The sequence below is a fragment of the Camellia sinensis genome, chromosome 7, assembly GCF_055761805.1.
Source record: "Camellia sinensis isolate YWXY chromosome 7, ASM5576180v1, whole genome shotgun sequence".
NCBI lineage: Eukaryota > Viridiplantae > Streptophyta > Magnoliopsida > Ericales > Theaceae > Camellia > Camellia sinensis.
This window is the reverse complement of record NC_138967.1, coordinates 111,171,710-111,194,218: the sequence shown is the minus strand read 5'-3', so window position 1 is coordinate 111,194,218 and position 22,509 is coordinate 111,171,710. Positions and strand designations below refer to the sequence as shown.

Genomic DNA, 22,509 nt, shown 5'->3' with positions numbered 1-22,509 from the left:
ATAAAAATTTGAAAGAAAAAGGGTGCAAATAATCAGTACGAACTTAACGGTATTGGATTCAAAGATTTGATGAGAAGAAGGGGAAGAAAAAACAAATAAAAATTTGAAAGAAAAAGATCTCTCACCACTTGTTTAAATGATTAAAGAAATAGGAAACAGTAAAAAGGGACGAGAAATGATGAGAAAGAATTTTCTTTATAAAATTGAAGTCCTGTTTTGCTTAGTGAGAAACAAAAGCAAAAATAAAACATGACAAAGGGATCTTTTTAGACAAAAAGGTTCATCTAGATTCCCAATACTCACCATCACTTAAAAGGAGAAGAAAGGAGTTCAACTTTTTTAAAGTGTTAATCTAACAACTAACAATTGATTTTTTGTAAATAAAAAATAAAAAATAAAAGAAAATTAAAACTTACTAGTGTCAAAAACAAAAACACAAAAATCTCAATATTAACTCGTTGAGCCGGTAAGGCTAAAAGTGGCTTGTCATGGCATGACTCGAAGGAGTTGAAACTTGAAACTTGAGTTAAATTGACTTGGTGAATGGTGGTGCAAGTTGGGTTGTCAATGTGCAATGCAATGGTTGACCAGAACCACAAAAGATTTTTTTTTTCTTTTAATTTTTATTTTTTTCAATCAGTTAGTGAAGGAAAAGAAGAAAAACAAAATACACTTGCAGCAATAAGACTCAATGTTAGACATCAGGCCTTATAAATAGGGAAAGAAAAGTTGTACTTTGTAACAGTAATACTAAGTGTGAGACATCACGCTTAGTCTCACACTCACGCTAAGTAAAGGAGTATCTCATCCATCAGGCCAATTCTTAAGCCTTAATAAAAAATAAAAAAAAAAGTATTTGGAGGTGCTTTTCTTTTACCGTTGGAATTGCATATCTATCAACTATATAAAGCAAGAAGGTCAAGAAGCATACACACAAATTGGTCCCTAAATATATATATATATATATAGAATATATTCCCTTTATGGGCATGCAAAGTACATGTTGCACTCTACTTATGCATATGCAAGGTCGAAGATCACAAAGAATGGGAGAGAAAACGGGGAAAATTAAAAGCCAAGTGTCTACTATATCAGAATCAGATGTTTATATTCTCTAATTGGGCTATAAATAGAGACACAGCCAATAAGCATTTGCATCAAGAGGTCACAATATTGGAGAGGAAGAGAGGTCTTACATGAAGGCAAGAGTCTAGTTTGGTAGCCAAGGATGATTTGTCTGCAGCCACCTTTTGTTTAATCATCAGAGCTTGCTTGTTTGGTTCTCTGCAGGCAGTCATCTTGGTTAGTTTCTCTCTTATGCTAGTCCTTCTTTTCTTCCATGAAGAGCAACTTTTTTACTTGAGCATATCAAATTACAGCAATATTATGTGTTTAGAAAAAAATATCTAAAAATAATATGCAAAATTTGAAATATGTAGATTAGATTTGTTATAAGTGTGGTATGCACCACACTGTAGACATCCCATTTTTGATCGACTGCAAGACTTTGGTGCTTTATTCTGAGCATTCGATGATGAAAGTTACCTTGTGTCAATGGTTTGAATTCTCAATGAAGGAATCCGGTTTTTAGCTTTAAACAAGCCCAACCTTTCATATCCACACTGTTTTTAACCCAAAAATCCATTTTTTTAGCACTACGAACCTACACTAAGCCTAAAACAAAGGAAAAGGGGAGCCACATTGGGGCCCGGCCATGCCTCATTTGGGGCTGGCCGTGGCCATTTGGGGTCGACCGTGCCTTTTGGGCGAGAAATTCTATTCTGGGTGGGAATTCGCCAGCTGTCTTTTTTTTGAAGATAGTTATGATTTATTTGGCTCAAGTTCTATAAATACGAGCATATGTCTCTGTTTTGAGGGTTGGAAAATTTTCAAAGAACTCAACACACCTTTGAGAGCTCCTTCTTCCTTTGCAAGTTATCTTTAAGCTAGCCGTTCATCTTTGAACTATATCTATACATCATATACACCATTAGAGCTGAACCTTAGAGCCTTGGTTGAGACTTGAGAACCATAATTCAATCTTGAGAGTGCCTTTGGATTGAGTTTGGTTTACAACAAAAGCTTCCACTCTTCAAGAGGTATAAGCTTGCCACATTTTTCCTTGCTTTCATTTCACTCTTTTTCTATATTTTTCTTGTGTTTTTGTACTGTTTTGGATCTATTCCAAGTGTTGGAACTTGGGGTTGAAGAGCCACCAAAAGTAGAGAGGCTTAACACCCTTTCTTTCATCTTATCCCATATCTCATACACTTTGTTTTTACACTCTTTTCTTTGGTTTTCATACTGATTTTCAGAGTTAAAAAGGATTGGAAAATATGGTTTAGAAGTCCCAAAAAGTAGAGGGATTAGCCACCCCTCTTTAGCTTTGCTTACTAGCTTTGTGTCTCCTTATTTTTTGGCTATCTTTTGTGCTGTTTTAAACATATTTTAGTTACTTTTTTTGTTAGGGGCTGTTTAGGGTTGTTTTAATTCATTCAAATAGTTTATGCTTTGAATACTTTGCTTGTTGTGTTATACGTCCTCATGGCTTCGGTTGTTTAGATCTTAGACACCGAGTCATTCGTGTTGATAGCTTTCTTCACTTAGTTTTTATGTAAAGAGTCGCACTTTTGTAATAATCAACTTCATATAATCAACTCTACAACCTCGCCCCTTTCTTGATTTTCCTTGTTAAGAGTTGTTTCAAGTGATTGATTGTTATTCGAGGCATAAGAAAGAGACCTGCTATGCTCAATGACTTAATCTCTTCATGCTAAAGATCACTTCTCGTTTGACATTTTTCTTCATTTAGTGGACTTAAATATCACTTTTGGACAAAATGATTAAGAATGGAAAGGTAAGTCAAAAAAGGCTAATAAAATCGGCTTAAAATTGACACAACCAACATAAGGAAGATTAATAAAAATGGTTGGATTCGATCGGATGTTATATCGAGTCCATCGTGTCAAGAGTCATCACACTTCAATTCATGATGTTTTGATAAATCTTGAGGCGTATCTACCTCCCACTTTGAGCTAACTTCATGATAGGAGGAAGGGGTGATCGTCTTTCATTGCATTTATTAACTTTCCATCCAAAATCATCATGCTATCAACTTGCGACCGTTGATGGTTTTGGAACTGAATCTGTTCTTCTCTTGATTTTTCCCATGATAGAGAGGAGCAAAAGGGACAAACGTGGTTTAGAAAGGCTCTGTCTGCACTTGTTTTCACCTTAGAATACAAAAATATTTTTTTTTGCATGAAATTAGGGCACGGCCGGCCTTGTTTGAACCCAGCCGGGCCTCAGTGGGGGCCGGCCGGGCTCCAATCTTTGGTAAACAGATTACTTTTGGCAGAAACAAAGGGCAAAGGCTGAGGGTGAAACAAAGCAATGGCACAGAAGGCAGATAGAGCAGCTTCTGAAAATCATCGTCATTGACGTGCATGCAATCCTTGTGCATCTTTTGTTCATATTAATGTTGTAATTATGGTTGTCATATTATTATTGTTGTAATTACTTTTCACATTGTTATTATAATTCTCGTTGTAACATTATTGTTGTAATAAGTAAGATGGCTAGTTATTCATTCATTCAGATTTGTAATAATTAGTTAATTCGGGTACTTAGACATTCAGACTCTCTTGCACAATGGCAAACATGTAATAATTGTGTATGTCTTCCAATCCCATTTCTTTCTCCATTTTATTTACCAACTTATAATGGTAGCATCATATTTTCCTTAGTATTTTCCATGATTTGCATTCATTCGTCTTGCTTGCATAAGGGTTCGGCTTATCATACTAACTAATGTCAATTTCAAATTCTCAACTCAAATACATGCTTTATCGCATGCCTTGAATTAATTCATATTTCCACGCTAGTAGCCGAACTCATTATTTGTATAATGTGCGTGTCGTATTAGTCATATTGCATTGTTTAGGAGTATGCATTTCTTTTAATTATTTTGCTTTATTTGGCTTGCCTTGAAGTACTAGGTGAGCGTTTATTGTTTTAGCATATTGCATTGTTTGTTTGTATTGCCATATCGAACATGTTTTCCATGAGGCTAATATACCTGTTTGAATGTCTGTAGATGGGTGCTAATCACTAAAATTGGGATGAATTGATTAATGTACATACAAACTTACTTTTTCAAGTGACAGGTATTTAAAACAATTTTTAAACAAACATGAAATCAAAGTGTTTCAACTTTTGCAAATTAGTTTATACTTGTGTGCATCACCTAGTAAAAATAGCTAATAACCGAAACAAGAACATATAATGTAAATAAAAATCACATCATGATTAGTAGAGGCCGATCTTTGGTCAGGTGAGAGGGGTGCTCAATTCATGACCTTTCCCTCTCATATCTAAGTTCCTGAGCTAAGACACTTTGGTGATGACGGATAAGTGGCCTTTGACACGAGTCGCGGGTTTCCTAAATTTTTCAAAAATATTTAGGTGGCGACTCTGAAATCTGGCAATGCAGTCCATTTCTGGCATTTTTTTTATTCAAAATTGATTTTCTAAAAGATTTGCCGGATTTGGACTCATTTGTATTCACTACGCCAAAACAGGGCATTAACGGCGGTTTTTTTAACGGCGGTAACGAAAACCGTCGTGAAGAGTACTATTAACGGCGGTAACGAAAACCGTCGTTAAATGTATCATTAATGGCGGTTTTGTTACCGCCGTTAAAAAAACCGCCGTTAATGCCCACTTTTAACGGCGGTAACAAAACCGCCGCTAATGCCCAATCATTACCGCCGTTAATGACGGCGGTCTTTGCCGGCAAAATTCCGGCGAAACTCCGGCGAGCTCCGGCGAAACCATCTACAATAAAGTAAAAGTAATGTTTAAATATTTATTTAGGGAATATATTTCATGAAGAGTGGCTATGGTAGAGTGGTTAGTGTGGGTGGATGAGAGGTTGAGGGTTCAAGACGGGGAGTGCAAGAAGAAAGAATTATTTTTTGAAAAATTTGAACCTATTTACGGCGGTAACAAACCACCGTTTTTGGTCCTATGTTACCGCCGTTTTTGGTCGACTTTTAACGACGGTAATTTACCTTTTTACGACGGTTATATTTTTTCCGACACGCGCATAAACGGCGGTAACAAAACCGCCGTTAATACCGCCGTTAAAGGCTTTAACGGCGGTTTTACAGCCTTTAACGGCGGTAAAAAACCGCCGCTAAAGCTCAATTTTGGCGTAGTGGTTTATCCATTTCACATTGCACTTGTGAAATTAGATTCAGAACCACGAGAGTTCAAACTATAGAGCTAATCGTATCCAAAAGGAACACGAAAAACAAGCTACACACAAAGTTTTTAAATCATAAATTCAAATTGTAAATACTTTTTTTAAGTATGTTTTTCAAATACATGTCAAATTATGAATTAATTGTTGCATGGTCTACATGAAATTTGTTTAGCATTTTCAAGTAAATGTCGCCATCCTAATAATTTTTCAGGCTCAAGATCTTTTGTTCTTATTTTTTATGTTATTCTGTCCCAAATACTCTCCCCATATAACGATGTGTGAACTCTCATTTATTAATTATTTATTTTGGCACATGGTCATTGTATGTTGAAAAATTATTAAATATTCTTGAAGTATCACGTATTATTCCTTTTTGTGGTATTACCTGCAAATAAAAAATCACAACATGCATTAAGTCAGGGACGAAATTAAGAGAAAATTATAAGTCATGATCTCTTGTTTCTGTGAAAAATACTACTTGCTATAGCACTTTAAAAATATGTATCTCATTTTATACATAAAATAACCCCTAAATATAAATTTTTTTTATATACATCTCATTCTTCTCCCATCTATTGCATTCTCTTTCTATTTTACACCATAAAAACTTCTTTATCCTATTAGAAATTGTTTCTATGTAATTTTTTTTTTCTTCTGTGTGTATATATATAATTTATATATCAAGTTGTACATACATAAATGTTCGTATATATGATAAAAAAAAAATATGACTTTTGGCCCCTCCAATAACGAAATTCTAATTTCGTCCCTACGTCAAGTATTTCTTAGGTGAGTTATCATGATGTACTTGCAAAATTTTTCTATTACATAATTGATTTAGAATAACATGCACGCATTAATTGAAGCGACTGAATAATTTCCTGCGTTAGGATGAGAGTTTGAGAAGGAAGATAGAAATTAATGAGGACAATATTTACTTTCATTTTTTTCGTTTACTTGTTGGCTTTGTAGAAGTTCTTTCATAAGTCTCCCACAACGCTTAACCATCTTTGTTAATGTGCCAATTTTGACAATGTTTCTTTCCATGTCACTATCTTCTATATATATATATATATATATATTTTGTTTGTAGATTTTACTCTAAATCTATAATGATGATCTAAACTTTGGGAGCTGTTAAGATGTGCACCTCAATAAGATGTGCACATCATATACACATATATTTTAAGCCATTAGATTTTCACAAATAAATCTCAGCCAATGAAGAATTTGATTTGGAATATTGACAACCCCTTCAACCGGTTACTTTTTTTTTCAAATTGTTTCAGTTTTTTCCCCAAACCCCTCTGTTTTGGAGACAGCACGCAGACCCTCCATCTTCGCCCTCGAAGACCATCACTCGAAGGCCATCCCTGCGAAGACGACCCACCATCGACTTCGCCTGAAGGGAGACAGCACGCAGACCCTCCCTCTTCGCCCTCGAAGACCATCACTCGAAGGCCATCCCTGCGAAGACGACCCACCATCGACTTCGCCTGAAGGTATGTCTCTCTCTCTCTCTCTCTCTGTAACTTTTTTCTCTCCCCCTTTCTCCATGTCCATTGTATGAAACCCTAGACCGCCGCAATCCCTTTCTTTGAAACTGTGAGTCCACGTTTGTGAACTCACTGGGTTTGTTTATAAAAATAGGAAAATATTAGGTTTAGGTTTTTTATGTTTGTTTGCTTTGATAGTTGTTTTGATTCCCTTCTTCGAAATCCCCTTTTGTTAACCCCCATTTCCTGTATCGATTGTTGCTGACACAACCTTATCAGTATTTTGGAGAGGTTAGCTAAAAGGTTAAATATATTGTTATTTGATTTTCTATAACTTTTTATTTATTTATTATGTATTATGAATCGTTTGTCATAATACATTATTTTTGAAAAATTTGATTTTATGTCAATCAGGCTTGACTTTGAACTTTGCATTTAGGGCCTAGGAGGTATTTGTGCTTAAGTGTGCCTCACACTTTTACTAACATTGATTTGAACTCGTAGTAGATTCACTAGTAGCCTTGCTCCTCAAATTAATTATGTCTTGTTACTCATGCAACAAATCATAAAAAGTTGGTGAACTCTCTCAATTTCCCTTGCATCATTGTCTCCAATCAAAATAGAACTCCAATACACTAATTTTTTAACCTTGAATCAAGTACAACAACATTTCTTGTAATATCATGTATATTGCCCGATATTTTTTTGACCACCATTTTTTATGCCATTGATTTAACTGGCTCAATAGAACAAGAGAGCCATTGAGACAATTCCATCCTAATCTCATATATATTTGGAAAACAAACATTGGTTATGGGTTTTTTATGTTTGTTTGCTTTGATAGTTGTTTTGATTCCCTTCTTCGAAATCCCCTTTTGTTAACCCCCATTTCCTGTATCGATTCTTGCTTCCCATTCTTCAAAGTGCCCCTTTCACGTTTGTATATATAGTAGAAGGATTGCGAAGCTCATATCGTGAGAAGGATTAGCTATGGTTTTTGCTGCAAAGAGAGAACCTGAAGAACATAGACAACATGACCACAATATGAAGAGAGATTGAACACAAAATACTTAAAACCTTTGAGCCAAGAAAGGTGAAGTGTTGTAAGAGTTATCCAATTTTGGGTATTTATAAGATTTATGAGAATGTTGTATTGGTTCAAGGAATCTTCATAGTCAGATCACTTGGTATGACAACTATGAATGATTATGTGAAAATCATTTATGCACTTGGATTTACTTTTTGATATCCTTAAAAGCTAGGAATGTTCGTGGAAAAGTCTACTTTTAGAGAGATTTTGTATATTTCATGACAAGAATAACATGCGCGACAATGAAATTTTTGAAAATTTAAGCCTTAAATAGAAGCCCACAACACAAATTAGGCTAAGGACATAGTAGCAGTCCTTGAATTCAAAAAACTATGGATGTATTCAAAGTTGTTGTCTTCTCATTTATTTATTTATTTACTTTCCTTTTGTATGTAACTTAGCCTCTTTTTCTTTTTCTTTTTTAATTGTTTTCTAGTGGTAATCTGCTTTGCAAGTTGTCAAAAAGGTAGACCTACTTGGATTTTTCAGAGGAATGACACATTGACTTCTTGAGAATTTAGTTTAACCATAAAATGAACATACATGAACCTTTTATCTCAAGTTGGTGATAAGTATCTTATTCAAAAGTAGTACTATAACTGTTTCTAGAAACATAATTTAACACTTCAAATACTTTCTACCCACAATTGTGCCCTCCATTTACCATCGCATGTTTGTGTTTGCTTTTTGATTATTTGTATCGATTGTCAATGTAAAGAGTGTTTTTTTAGTTGTTTGCACATATTATATGCATAGTAGAGCCAAAGGCGACATTAATTTTCATGATGATGATCACATCATAATGAAAATTTTATGTTAGCTATGAAATTTGGATTTATCAAGGAAAGGGAAATATTGAAACAAATAAATATTTTTGACTTTATTTTCTTCTTTTCCTTTTCTTTTCCTTTGTTGGCCTCCACATATAATCAATGATCCGAACATAATCTTAAAGTTTTCGTATTTGTATTTGCATATCCTGCATTAAACTGTTTTAGGAAGTAAACTTGTTTTTGCCTGAGAAGATGGTTATACTTGTATATTTTTTTTACATCTTCTTGAATATACAAGTTATGAAATTCTTAAGTTCTATTTACAATAAAGTACCCAAAACAGTGTGTCAAATCTGTTACAGAAAAAAAAAACACCAGATTAAGAAGGGCCTGCCATTATTTTATTTTATAGTAGGTAGAAGGGCCTACTGCTAATATACATATAATTTACAAATATGTGTTTTGTGTCTAGATGCATCACCATATTTGTTGCAAATTAGTTTTCTTTCTTCATGTGTTAGTTCAGCATTGGTTCACTGTTAAGTTATTAAGATTAGGACTCTAAACCAACCGAGTTGACCTAATAGTTGACTTGAGAACCTAACGAATTTTAAATTGTATTTAATTTAATAAGTTGGTCACAACCCATTGTGATATTCAGTTATAACCCAACGTGGTGTTCATCACGATTCATTATAGTGACTTTCTTTTTAATAAAAATGGTATTTGGAGGATTTTGACCATTGTGATATTTATTTTTTCATGCACATTCACAATTATTGACCAGTACCACATGTTGTTAATTCTTTGAAGGATCTCATCATGCTTCATCCTTAGACAACATAACTCCTCCTGCAAGAGTTTTGCTGAGGTTCTTGATTTGGCATTTGAAAAACAAGACAAAAGAGAATTAGGAGATGAAGAAAATAATAATGCTGCACTATGAGAAGGAAACTCATAAGTTTGCCATAATTCACAAGGAAATTCACTGTGCTCCCTTAAAATTTTAATTCATATAAAATTTTGTCTCATTTTTCATCTCTTTTACACTAAATATAAAATTTAGCATTGATAATCGATATGTCTATACAGTATCTATCAGCTCCGATTGCTTTCGCCTTAATAAAAAGGATGTCAAAATATGAATTGAATCGGTTTAGGTTTTTGATGTTTGTTTGCTTTGGTAGTTGTTTTGATTTCATATATATATACATATATACACTTCAAATTTGGCTTAAGTGTGTGAAATCTGATTTGTGGGTGATTGAATTTTGTACTCATGTAACTGATATGAGACTGTAATTTTTTATTTGTTTATTGAAATCTGTTATGTTTGTAACAATTACTCTTGTGCTGGCTTGTTTTTCCTATTAGAAAGAAAATTACAGTGGTTTGGGATGTATTACCTTTAGCAATTGTTTGGGAATTGTGGAAAGTGAGAAACGAATGGATTTTTTGATGTTATTGTGACTTAGTTGAATATCCATTTAGTTATTTTTGTTTTTTTTTTCATCAAAAGCGTTAAAAAATTATCTGAAATTATTTCATTAAATCTCATGAAGGGAGAGTTATTTCTTTTAGCAAATTGAGAACCAATACAGTAAATCAAAATTTCATGGGAAAAAAAAAAAGAAGAAGCATTGGAGATGGGCCTGATCAAATTTGATGAAAAGGGGAATTTTGGATAAGAGGAAGGTGTTTAAAAAGATTTTACTGAAAGGATTTGAGTAGTTCATATAAAATCAAGTTTTTTTTACTCAAATTTGAAATCAAATTAGTTGAAAGAATTGGTGAAAGGTTGGAGATGCTCTAAAATGGTTTATGAGTTACCTTGGAGGCGATGAAATGCCAAAATTTGATAGGACTAAGGCCTACATTAGAAAATCTACAAGGTATTAACAATATAATAAAAGTTATGAAATGATGAGATTTTTAACAGTGTATGAGGACACCAATGTCTTACAACTATTTTTGGGATTCTATGTTTGAGGAGCAAATTATTTGTGCAAAGTTCATAGAAATTTAATTTAGCTACCAAGTTGTTATGATTTGAACTTGTAATTGACCGTGCAAAAGTAAAAATAGGGATATCTATAACTAGTGGTGTGATTTGTAGAACGTGTGTATCTTAATGTGTTGAAATAAAGTAGCAAGACGGATAGTTAAAAAGTAAGTTTGTGATGATCGGTATAGGTTGCTTGCATTAGGCTAGGTAGACAAGCATGCATTGTAGGCATAAGATCAGTCTAAGTGTGATGCTTGTCTTTTATACGAGCCTTGCTTCTTGGGCTCGAGCCTTTGTTTTTTTAAGCTGCAAGGTTTTCTTGTAAGCTGCATTCCTTGATCTTCGAAGTGAGTCTTAATCCATAAGCCTCAACAGCCTTTTAAATTGATTGTGACATTGTTTGAAAATAGAAAAATATGTATTAACAGTGAACATGGAGGTAATGCATCTTTTGATGATATGGCTAGCAAGGTAGGCAATAGAAAGCGCGCTTGCCTAGTAACATCATAATCATATGAGCATTTTTTTTATGGGATCATCCACTTCTTTGTTCCACCATTTAGTGTTGTAAAAAAATGGCATGAATTAAAAATTGTCTAATTTCGTCTATTTTCGTTTCTATTCACAATTCCTATTCAAATTCAATATTCAAGCATAACCTATCAGTACTTATTGTTTAATTGACTCGCATTACATGGTGTACTAAACTATTAAATTTTGTCATTTTTCCCTTGTTTTTCCTTTTTGCCCATAAATGCAAGATTCAAATACAATCTAAAGGTATTTTTGTTTAATTGACTCACATGGCATGGGGTACTAAAATCTGTTAAATATTTTTCGTATATAGATTCTTTCTTTTCTCGCCATAATCATTACTTTCCTTAACTATTGTCTTCTTTACTAACTCAATTTCGATGTTTTGTTTTTGTTTGTCATAGGTCCTCAATTACTCCATCTTAACGTCAAAATAAACCTATACCTCCGACATCCCTTCCTTCGTAGCGGTTGCATTAGCAGGTATGCTTTTTAATTTATTTGCTGTTAATTAATAGGCAGGGCACTGGCGGGTGTGCTATTTTATTTATTTGCTTTTAATGAATAGCAGGGCACTGGCGGGTGTGCTATTGTATTTATTTGTTTCATTTTAATTGATATTAGGGTACTTGCTTCTGTGTTTTTGAATTTTTTTTGCTTTGAATTGGTAGCAGGGCACTGGCTGGTGTGCTTATTTATTTGTTTTTTTAAATGAATAGCAGGGCACTGCCAAGTGTGCTATTTTATTTATTTGTTTCATTTTAATTGATAGTAGGGTACTTGCTTCTGTGTTTTTGAATTTATAGCATGGCACTGGCTAGTGTGCTTATTTACTTGTTTGTTTTTAATGAATAGCAGGGCACTGGCGGGTGTGCTATTTTATTTATTTGTTTCATTGTAATTAATATTAGGGTAATTGCTTTTGTGTTTTTAAATTTATTTGTTTTGAATTAACAAACAACACAATTGACCCCTAGCGACAAATAGCATGAAACTTGTAGAACATAATGGCCTCGTTTGGAAAGTGGCTATTTTAGTAGGTTATTTCAGTTTTGGTGTTTGGGAAGATGAGATGAATTTTTAGTTGGGTTCTTGTATTGGAACGTGTGTTGAAATGATGTTTAAATTTAAAATGACAAATTTGTCCCTAACTTTTTATTTTTTAAATTGATATAGAGGGGCAAAATGGTAATTTTCCCATTGATGTATCAATTCTGGCTGTGACAGTGTAGGCACAGCCTACACTGTCCAGCGCAGTGCCTTTTTTTTTTTTTTTTTTTTTTGTTTCTCCAAAAAAACTGTGAACAGTGCCACTTTTTGGCTTATTTATCAAATGAGGCTATAATAGCCTCGTTGGCAGCTTCCCAAACAGCGCCAACGTTCTGTTTTGAGGAGAAAGGATAAGAGGATTTGTACATACACCAGAAAAGTCAGGAGTGACATGGTTCAGGATGTCCTCAATGACTTGGAGATTGGGCTTGGCATAGACATCACGCCCATCAGGCGAATGGGTTCCCTGAATTTGCTTCATCATGGCACTGTCATCAGATAATGACATCCGACGGACATTCTTGGCCAGTTGCTGCATTATGGGCTTCTTTTCCATTTTTTTGGGAATTAAGAAGGCAGGATGGGGATAAAATGGGTTTTTGTGTGGTTTTGCAGTGGCTCAGGGTAAGCTATACATAAGGACGAAAAGTTGGAATAAATTCTATAATTGAATCATGTTATACCTTGCTTGCCATAGGGTTTAAATTTTGTTAAATCCATGCTTGTCAGGTGGATAGAGATGTAAGAAAAAGGTAGGCCCATGATAACATTGTCTTTACAGAATTTAAGAAGAGGTTTCCCAAAAGATTAATGTTTAATGTTCCCTTAAGCCCTTTTTGAGGTAATTTGATTAACATTAACATGTTAGTTGATAAAGCTACCAGAAGGGTAGGTTTGTGCTTTTTGTTGTGACAACAATACCATGCTCAGTCACTGCTCATGGATATGTTTGGTTTGTTTTCAAATTTTTTGGGAAAAGAAAAAGTAGAAAACTAGTTTGGCAAACTTTTTCTGAAAACAAAATGTTTAGAAATATCATATATTCATTTTTGAAAACCGCTATCACAAGTTTTTGAACTTTGTCATGACGGAACAAACGAAAACAAAGTAACACAGCGGAATCACACAAGAATACAAACATACGAGTGGTTTGTCTAAAAGCCTACATCCACGAGCAAAAAACGACAAAGGGTTTAACTATCAAAAGAAGAGAAATTATAATGACCGACTGTTTCTATCAAAAGTCATTTTTGTAGCAAAACTTCTGTTTAATCTCATAACCCTAATCCTCAAAATAACTCATAATATATATTATGATTGAATGAAACAAGAATCAGGTCAGAACTAGTAAGCCCATTAATTGAGTCGTAAGCATCGCCAATAGGTCATAAGCACAAATTGGATAAAATAACCTACAATTAGACTTTTAATTGAGTCGTAGACTTTTATCTCTGTTATTGCTTATGCAGTTTGTTAAGGTGAAAAGATGTGCAAAATAATATTTTTCGTAGATAGATTCTTTCTTTTCTCGCCATAATCATTACTTTCCTTAAGTATTGTCTTCTTTACTAACTCTATTTCGATGTTCTGTTTTTGTTCGTCATAGGTCCTCAATTTCTCCATCTTAACGTACAAGTAAACTTATACCTCCTCCATCCCTTCCTCCGTAGCGGTTGCATTAGCAGGTCTGCTTTTTAATTTATTTGCTTTTAATTAATAGCAGGGCACTGGCGGGTGTGCTATTTTATTTATTTGCTTTTAATGAATAGCAGGGCACTGGCGGGTGTGCTATTTTATTTATTTGTTTCATTTTAATTGATATTAGGGTACTTGATTCTGTGTTTTTGAAATTTTTTGCTTTGAATTGGTAGCAGGGCACTGGCTGGTGTGCTTATTTATTTGTTTGTTTTAATGAATAGCAGGGCACTGGCAGGTGTGCTATTATATTTATTTGTTTCATTCTAATTGATTGTAGGGTACTTGATTCTGTGTTTTTGAATTTATAGCAGGGCACTGGCTGGTGTGCTTATTTACTTCTTTGATTTTAATGAATAGCAGGGCACTGGCGGGTGTGCTACTTTAGTTATTTGTTTCATTTTAATTAATAGTAGGGTAATTGCTTTTGTGTTTTTTAATTTATTTGTTTTGAATTGATAGCAGTGCACTGGCTGGTGTGCTTATTTATTTATTTGATTTTAACGAATAGCAGGGCACGGGCGGGTGTGCTATTTTATTTATTTGTTTGATTTTAATTTATAACAGAACACTGGCAGGTGTGTTTGTAATTAATTAATTTTATTTTAATTTATAGTAGGGTACTTACAGGTGCTTTTTTATTATTGGCATATAATTGATAGCATAGCACGGACTGCTGTGCTTATTTGTTCATTTTCTATAAAGAAGTAATAATTGGTAGCACAATATTGGCGGGTGTGGTTTTTTTGGTTTTTTGTTTGGTTTTAGTTGTTAGTAGGGTGCTTGCAGACATGTTTGAATTTTTTTTTAAATTGATTGCAAGGCACTCGCAGGTGTGCTATTATATTTATTTGTCCTGGAGATGTAAATTATAGCAGCGCAATGGCATGTGTGTTTTTTAGTTGACTTGTTTCGTTTTAATTGCTAATAGGGTACTTAGAAGTGTATATACAATGGATGAACCTGAAAGTAGTAGGCCTGAAGAGGTCAATACTGAAATTGATGATCAATTTGCTCTAGATGGCAAGGATGATGTTGTTGATGTGAAAGAAGGGTTAGCTTCCCAAACCTATGATAGTTTACGAATGCTTACTAAGGAAGATGTGTTGCAAATGAAATTCAATTCAGAGGATGATGCTTATACTTTCTACAATGCATACGCTAAGGTCATCGGTTTTAGCGTACGAAGAAGTAGAAAAAGAATTACTGGAGACAACAAATTTGTAGAGAGTAGGAAATGGGTTTGTTCAAGGGAAGGTGTAAGAGAAAAGAAATACTTGCAACGTGTGGAACGGGTAAGAACTCCTAGGGCAGAAACTAGACTTTTTTGTAATGCCACATTTCGTGTGCGTTATGACAAGACAGCTAGGAAATATGTTGTGACCCACTTTGTAGGGGAACACAACCATCCGTTGGCAGCACCACACTGCGTCCCTTTTCTTTGGTCGCATAGGTTTGTAACAAGTGCAGACCAAGCTCAAGCAAAGGCCATGCGCAATGTGGGTATGAAAACGAGTCAGATCATGGATTTTATGGTCCATCAGTCAGGGGGTTATGAGAAGGTGGGCTTCATTCATAGAGATTTGCACAATCAATTCCAAGCTGAGCGCAAAGTACAACTCGCAGAAGGGGATGCAGAGGGTGCGTTAGGATACTTGTCAGCTAAATTAGATGCAGATCCATTATTTTTTTTCAAATACAACGTCGATAAGGACAACCGGTTGGACAAGATTTTCTGGGCAGATTGTAGGTCTCGAATGGATTATGCTGCATTTGGTGATGTATTGGTATTTGATACAACTTATCGTACAAATGCATATAAGAAGCCATTTGTAATTCTAGCTGGCGTGAGTAACCATTTCATGACAACTATATTCGGATGTGCTTTGTTGCCTGATGAGACAATGGAGACATACACGTGGGTGCTGGAAATGTTAATGGAGGCCATGGATGGTAAAAGACCCATCTCCGTTGTAACAGATGGTGATAGGGCAATGCGTCAGGCAATCAAAAGAGTTATTCCAAACTGCAGACATCGTTTATGTTCTTGGCATCTGGAGAAAAATGCCTCAACAAATGTCCACATACCAGAATTTACAACTGATTTTGCACAGTTGATGTTGAAGAAATGTAAAATTGAAGAGTTTGACAATGCCTGGGCTGCTATGGTGAAACAGTACAAGTTGGAGAACAATAACTGGGTGTCGGATATTCATCTGAAGCGTGATAATTGGGCTGAGGCATATCTCCGTGGTCACATGTTTGCTGGAATGAGGAGCACTCAACGTGTCGAGGGTATAAATGCATATTTCAATATATTCCTAAACCAAAAGGTTAGGCTGTATGAATTTGTAGCGCAGTATGATAGGGCTCTTGCTAGAATGCGTGTTAATGAGGCAGAAACAGAATCTAAAACAGAGAATAGTTTCCCGGTTTTGACTACGCCATTGAGGAGTTTGGAGAAACATGCAGCTGAACTCTTTACTCGGAAGATTTTCTCATTGTTTCAACATGAAATCAGGAAAGAGGGTAAATTGTTTGTGATGGAAAGAGTTCAGCTTGAGGATCATCGCACCTACCGTTTTGGTGAGTACAAGTCACCAACATGCACGTGGACGGTTGAGTATTTTCCAGCTAATATCACAATGAAATGTTGTTGCTTGAAGTTTGAGTCGTTTGGCATCCCTTGCTGCCACATGATTGCTGTTATGAAATCTGAACAATTAATGTGTATTCCACCGAGTTGTGTCTTGCAGAGATGGACAAGACGTGGTAGGTCAAAGTGTCAACAACCAAGTCTTACCCAAATTTGTAGCACCCTAACACAGACAGCTCGGTTTGGTATACTCAGCTCCTGTTTTAGTGAAATGTCATATTATGCCTCACACGCGGACAAAGATTTTGAAGAGGCAAGGGAAATAGCTTTCCAGCTGACATCGCAGATGAAAAAACATTGGGCAATGAGAAAAGAATGTAACGCCGAGGCTGGGGACAAAAATATTGCACCCAAACTATATGGCGTTGGTGATCCGAATGTAGTGAAGACCAAAGGGAACCCCGGAGGGACATCTTCTATGGGTAAACCTCCAAAACCAAGGCGGTGTGGGTATTGTAGGTATGGTACTTTCATTGTATGACCTTTTAATATCCTGTTACATGCATATGATTATTAAAATCGTTTATGCATTATTTGCTACTGTAGGAGCATCGGACACACGAAGCGGACGTGTAAAAAATTGGCTTCAAGTAGCCACAGAGAGGGTAGCAACTCAGACAGTGAACCATTCATGAACACAGAGTTGGATCCCCACACGGATGATATCGATGAATTGCCAATTTATCCAAATGATCCAGTGTAGTTGACTTTCATGATGAGGCTTACAGTGATCGAAACATTGTTTTTACAAGGAGACATTAGTGGCTAGTAGTTATGTTTTGTTAATGTCTTAGTTGTTTTAATCTTAGGCATTCTTAATAAATTTCGTAGTTTGGAGAATAATTTTGAAAATAAAGGTGAAAACATTCAAAATTTGTTTGATTGCTGATAAAATAGGGAGTTGCTCATGCCATTATTTTACAAACAATCACTGTTAATAATACCGAACTGTCTCTATTTCTCTTTTGTAGATTTTTTTAATTGTCTGTTTGCTTGGTAAGAAATGGTGGACATTGCTGTTAGGTGACACATAACTATGCTTATAGTGGAATGGTATGGTATCGATGTATAGGTATAATAAGAGATGATGGAGATGTGCATTGTCAAAATATAAACAACTTCATCACCCAACAAAAAATTTAGTAACATGAACCCAACTTGTCATTCAAACAATAGCGTACCATTAAACCAACTTTGCAAATGTACTTCCTTAAAACTAAAAGCATCTAAGAAAATTTTGGACTTGAGGCTGTTGATGCAGTCAAATTAGGACTTGAGCTTATTTGGCTATTTGCTCACACAAGAGATCCGAATCATGGAATAATCTTCATTTTAAAATTTTATTTATATTTTATTTAATTTCATTATTTAAATTTAATATATATATTATTTAATTTCATTGTTTGATTATTATTATTTTTAAAAACAAATTTATTTAAAATTTTAATTAAAAAAATAATGTATATTTGTATTGATATTTTATTTATTTAATTTCTTAAAAATAAATTTATTTAATTGTGTAAAAAATAAAATAAAATAAATTTTTATTTAATCTAATTAAAAATAATTAAAATATTAAAGATATATTTAATATTGCTATTACTTAGTAAATAATTAAAAAAAAATAAAATAGTCTTTTATTTATTTATTCTATCCATTCCATCTAACCAAACGTTAAATTTACTAAAAAAAATTATTTTCAAATATGTAATCTCATAAAAAAATAAATGCAAGATATATATTCAACGCAACCAAATAATCTGGAGATTCACTCAAGTCCTATGATTCTAATACCTGTATCTCTTGCTGCCATTGGTGGCACTACCTCAGTCTGCCATCCTCCCACCGGTGTCGCCCTACTCCGACGCCGTCATCGTCCCACTGACGATCATTCGAGTAGAAGGTGCAGCAAATCCCGATCAGAGCTATATGAGGGTCTCTCTCTCTCTCTCCCCCCTCTCTATTTATGAAAAGCTCATACTTTCTACTTGTCTTGGCAATGCCAAGAGATGATGAGAGACTTCCTACTTTATGCTTGAAAATTTCAACTTTTCTAGAGTAGACTTGATCAATCTGTCTATATCTCAAATGTAAACTGAGAATATATTATATTTAAACTTTCTGAGAACAATAACTCTTGCCTATTCACTTTCTGAGAAAATATCTCTTGCCTATTCCATAAGTCTGATATAGACCTATAAAATGGTTACCCACATCAACCAATTGTACGCAACACATGGCGTGAGACTTGTCTGGTTACCAGTACTTCTAGTGCTCATTCTATGTGCAGCTACTTATGTGGCACTTCTAAATTTCTCTGTGACATTATATCACAAAATTCTCGGATTTTCATGTAGTCGTCTTTTCATGTTTTTGGTGTTTCATGCTATATGCGTCGTTATTGTCAAAAGTTACAGCCCATCATCTACTGATGTACTTGATCCATTCTTGCCTGTCCTCCACTTTCGTTATGGAGTAGAGGAAGAGCACACCGAATACACAGACAGTACCTATGAGGAGCAGAGCAGCCAACACGGCAGCAAGTACAACGACAATTACAATGATGACGATGACAAAAATATATAAGCCATTTATCATGATGACAATGGTAGCGATGGTGTTGTTGGTTAGGATGATGATAAAGACGAATTTAACAATGATTTGGAGAGCAGAATTGAGGGATTCATCGACAAGGTCATAAAAGGATGGAAGGAAGAATTGTTAAGAGAGAATCTTCACAACGGTTATGGGATTAACAGATTTGGAATGGAATACTGTACATTAATGTTCTATAGTATAGCAAGTTTCACTTTTGTGTTTTGTAACTGGTTTTCTATACCTATTTCATTTCTTCTTTTCAAATCTAAACTTCACCTTTTTTGGTTGGGAATTTAGGGTCTACAATTGTTATCTTTTTCATTTTCCTAGATGTGTTCACTTTTAGGGACGATTAAACGTGCACCATTGCTTTGCACCACACAAAAGAACTGTTGTAATTTTTTGTTTTCTAATAAATATATAATAGTTTCTTGTGTTACTTGACCCATCTTAAAGAGTAAATTTTCTGTAAATAAAACGCTCGCCAAACCAGAAACAATCTTTTCAGTTGTTGATAATGTTCCAGCTGAAGTTTCTATTTTTCCCCAAATATGGACGAAAAATGTCCTAACAGTACAGTTAAAGTGACTATATAAGGCATGTGAACACTCCTAAAGTGACTCAGTTCCTTCTGCTGCTTCTGAGGTATGTGAACACAAAATGGCATTATATTTGTTTTTTATATAGGTGTCTTCTTAGAAGTTTCTATATAAGGGTGCAATTGAGGTTAGTAGTTGAACACACAAACTTAGAAGCTCTTAATTGTATTGGAACACTATTGGATTAAATTTAAATTTGATTGTACTATTGTATGGTATCAATCCACTCCTAGCCGTTAGTGCAATTTGAATGAGATGAACTCTCTTTCAATTTCTGACTGTGCTTTTGAATGAGATGAACTCTCTTTCAATTTCTGACTGTGCTTTTATTACGCATTAATAAAAAGAACTTAATTTCAGAAATAGGAGCCAGCTGGTATTGTTGTTCTGCCAATTTTTTTTTCCCCTGAAGCATGTACTCTTTCTTGTTAGTTCTTATAGCAAGTTCCCATGTTAGATTTTTTGTTTTACTTTCTTATATCTTGTAGTTAGTTTTTGCACAATAACTATTGCTTATCTACTATTTTTTGTGTTAGGCTTCTACTCGGGAATCTGTGGAAGTTGTCCGTGATTATTGGGTAATATTCCTTGATTCAGAGCAGCAACTAATCAAACTTGAAGATGCCACGGAAAAAGACAACAAAAAAACCGAGTAAAGGAAAAGCGGAAGCTCCTCACGTTGACCTTGGTATTTTTGCTAAACGGGCTATTACGGTAGAGCGGGCTGTCAAGTTGAAGGAGTTAACTCATACTGATATTCCAGCAATTGTGGGCCACCTGCATATCCAAAACCTAATCGAACGGGAAGGGAAGGCTAATGTCAACCTGGTACGGGAATTCTTTGGTAACATACAAAAGCCAACTGATACAGAGAACTTGATTCTGAAAACAAAACTGAGGGGGAAAGATGTGGTGTTTTCTGCGGATTGCATATCAAAATTCTTAGACATTCAGCGACCAACACATGATGACAAAACACAATATCCATACCTTCCTGGTGTTGACCTTCCTAATGAAGCCCAAATTGTTGATGATTTGTACATTGAAGGAGTCATACCACAAGACAAGTATCATGTAAAGTTCCTGAAGCCTGACGTTGCCGTTCTTCATCTTATCTTGTGGTACAATCTTGACCCAAGGGGGGTGAAATCCACTTTTGACCATGAACGAGCACTCATGTTGTATGCTGTCCATAATTTCAGCCCTCTAGATGTTCCGAAGATAATTTGGCAAGTTGTGGATTCTGTCGCAAAAGCTAACAATCCACATGCAGCATTACCATTCGGCCTCCTTGTGACTGATATGCTACTTGAGCTTTGTGTACCGACTCGACCGGATGATGAATGGAAGGGGCAGATGAGCCACATAGGTCGTGGAACGTATGGGAAAACACAAGGGCAAAGTCGAAAGCACCGTGAAAGACAAGATCCTACTTCATTGGAGAGCATATCAACTCGTTTGTACGAGGCTGTGTCCATGTTGAACCGGATGGAGTTGCAGCACAAGAAAGACATGAGGAAGGTCAAGTTAGAGCTAAAAAAAATGCGGAAAGCCTTTTGTGGTGAAGATTTTGAGAATTCAACTAGTTCTAATGATAGTGAGCAGGAATCTAATGGGTCCAACCATGATGACAGCCAACAAATGGACACAGACAATGATGGTTGAACAAAGTTTGCAAGGCCAATGATTTAGCTGACACTGTTACTTTTTTTTGCAAACAGTGTTACTTTTTGTCCCATACTTTTGCGAACAGTGTTACTTTTTGTCCCATACTTTTGCGAACAGTGTTACTTTTTGTCCCATACTTTTGCGAACAGTGTTACTTTTTGTCCCATGTATTTTGAAAAAAAAATTGAAACAATGTTAGGATTCATGGATGGCTTATGTGATGGACAACATTTGGATGGTTTATGTCAACAATATTATTTAGTATGATGCTTCGACATTTTTGATAGACATGTCCAATTATAAATTTTTTTTTTTGGTTCAAATCCAACGATGTATGTATAGCTTGCTGAAATTTATGGATACCAATTGACTACACAGTTGATACATCGATTCCAAAACTTAGTATGATATTTATGCACGGAATGTGATTAACAACTATAATTCCTTAGATTTCTTAGACGTTCTTTCTTTCTAAGTCGTTGAAGGGTACATTAGGTGTTGCTTACTAGCAAGGAAATGCAGGTCCTCTGTTGCTTTTTTGTAGCAAATACTGTCATTGTTCTTGGTGTTTTTAAAATTTGCAAAGAACTACCTTTGCGCGCCTTCTAAGTGGGGAGATGAAATGAATTATCACTTTCTCTGTATTAACAATATATTTTTTATTTAATTTTTTTTTGTATTGTTCATTTTATGTGTTTTCTTAAACGTAAAATTTAGAAAATTTATTAGTTATTTTGTTACTCTGCCAAGGACTAGTCCTATTACACTCTTGTCATTTGAAATGTGTACATGATAGTATTCACTAATGGCACAATTTTAGTTGGACATGAACTGATTAAGCAACAAAAATTATTTTGTACTATATATGTAGCAATGCATGGACTCGTACTCCAGTTTTTAAAACAGTTTCCCCACTAACATTTGGTACATGTGTGTAATTTTTGATGGATTGTAAATGTAACAACCAAGATTAATGTGGTACAGTTAAATATCACAAATAGTTTCATCACCCCAATCTTGAGCAACAATATAAATTCCATACAAATTGAAACCCAAAAAATAATATGTTTTTTCAATCG

The 22,509-nt window shown here is 34.8% G+C and overlaps 1 long non-coding RNA gene across 1 annotated transcript; it reads left to right on the top strand.

Annotated features, from left to right (window-relative positions):
• Positions 1-6,520: 6,520 nt before the first annotated feature.
• On the top strand, positions 6,521-21,065 carry LOC145794736 (uncharacterized). Its single transcript, XR_014334675.1, has 4 exons — positions 6,521-6,768; positions 11,569-11,647; positions 13,821-13,899; positions 20,299-21,065. It is a non-coding gene; the product is annotated as an uncharacterized LOC145794736 (long non-coding RNA).
• Positions 21,066-22,509: the final 1,444 nt, after the last annotated feature.